Raw genomic sequence first — 2,277 nt, forward strand, 5'->3', positions numbered from 1 at the left:
TAACCCCAAAAAGAAATAGTCCCTAAAAGCTATATAAGGAGGTAGTGTATTGTTTAAGGAAGCCAAATCTTAGATTGGAAAAGCGTGGATTCAAATTCTAATTCTACTTCTTAAAACACAGCAGTTGAGAATTTACTTAATTTTTTGAAACTTAATTTTGTCCTCTGTTCAACAGCTTAATAATAATGTTTGACATAATCATCATGAATATGTGTCAGCTACCATAGTGACTTAGTAATAACTCTCTGAGTACCAAGTCAAAAGTCTTTCCACTAAATTGCAAAGACCATTTTAGGCTTGATTTTTCCAAAGCAAAGAAAGTTGATGAACAAAACAGAACTACAACTCTCCTACAGGATTCTACCATATTTTATATACTAAATTAACTTTACAAGTTCATGTTCATTACTTCCACTACGGAATCTCAAGATCTAGCAAAATTATATTAAATCAGTCAGCAATTCTACTTCTCTCAAGTAAGTAGGAAAAACTTTCATTAAATGTCAATTGATGAAATATAAGGTAGAAATTTTCAATATTGACCCTGATATATTTTCTCCTTTACTCAATATTTCATGATACTTTTATTGATAGACCTCAATATCAATCAATTACATTTGCTGCTTACCAAGACAGTAACTTTCTTTCATTAAACTTATTATCAATCACAGAGAAAAGAATTCTAGCATATGTAGTCACTTTCATTTTTATAATTCTTAACTATAACTGATGGCCAATTTGAACTCCTTTCTCTGTTCCAGAAAGATGATTTTTGGTGTAAAAGTCTAAGACAACAGCAGGCTTAATCAAAAGAGAGAATGCAGAGGGAAGAGATTATTTTTACAAAATTAATACTAATTTTCTGTTGCTACAGTGTCCAACAAATTTACAAAGGCTAACTTTTTCACAGCTAACTTTCTCCATTTCCTTCCTGGGATATTACTTCAAACTTGGAGAAAGAATCTTAATAAATAGAAGGAAATATGTTACTTGTAATTCATAAAGAAGCAATAGATTGGGTAAATTCTGAGAGACTTATGTGTTGTTGTTGTTATGTGCCATAGAGTCGAACCCAACTCATAGTGACCACTCCTTGGGTTTCCGAGGCGGTATCACTAAGGAAGTAGATTCTCCAACCTTCATTCCAAAGAGTGGCTGATGGGTTTGAACCGCCAGCCTTCTGGTTAGCAGTCAAGTGTCTTAGGCACTACACTACCAGAGCTCCCTGACTTACTATAGCACATTAGTAAAGAAAAGACATTAAAAGGATTTTAAGAATTTATGTTAATATCTAATGCTAACTAAAATTAGAAAGATAATATCTCTAGAGTTAAAACATTGAAATAATCTTAAACCAATAAACTAATAAAATTAAATAATGAAAGGAAAGCTTTTATAATTATCTGGGCATTTGGGGACAGAAGTTATTATTACCAAAGTTCGTGATTAATGCTTCTCTTTTTCACTCTTATCCATAGACACATAAATGTAGAACTGTTGAAAAAGCTTATACAAGTAAAATATATGGACAATCATTTTGAAAGATTGAAACAATAATTGTATCTTTTATAGAAAGGAAATATAAAAAACTTTTAACAGTTGTGTTCAGAATCTTGCAGGCAACACTGGATGTTGACCTACTCACTTGCTAGTGACAAATAATAAAATGGGTGAGGTTTTCTCTTATCTACCAGTGAACTAAAAAAAGAGAAATTCACTGCCATTGAGTAAATTTCAACTCACAAAAATATTGCTGGATTTTTACTACTAATATATATCAACTTTTGCAAATGTGTTTTTTATTTTTTTGCCCTCAGCAGTGGAAAAATACCCCCACCACCTTCCTTTGCTAAACTTTCTCAGTCGATATGGAAAATGTTTCTCCTTTTGCTTGAGCTTCCAAAATAAATAGCTCTCCATATTAAACAAAGCTGCCTAGAATGCAAAGTAGTAAGTATTATGAATGTGTCAAGCTCTTACAAGCCAAGATATTAACTTATTCCCTATCATAACAGCTCATGAAGTTGATGTATAAACACTACCACATTTTGAGAGAGACACATATCAAGTTTTTTGTGTATTACATATTCTACACCTGAAACCTGTGTAATTGTTTTCATTAACCTTTCATTCTCATAAAACAGCAAAATCAATAACAAATTTATTCAGCCAACTGAAAGACAGTTTCAAGCAATTTCAGTTTGAATTTCATTCTGTAAGTTTCTTTTTTTGTATTTCCTCTATATTCTAATAAAAATATGATGTGCTCAAATGCAG

Source organism: Orycteropus afer, unplaced genomic scaffold, assembly GCF_000298275.1.
Source record: "Orycteropus afer afer isolate SDZICR_OR568_19922 unplaced genomic scaffold, OryAfe1.0 scaffold00016, whole genome shotgun sequence".
Classification (NCBI taxonomy): domain Eukaryota; kingdom Metazoa; phylum Chordata; class Mammalia; order Tubulidentata; family Orycteropodidae; genus Orycteropus; species Orycteropus afer.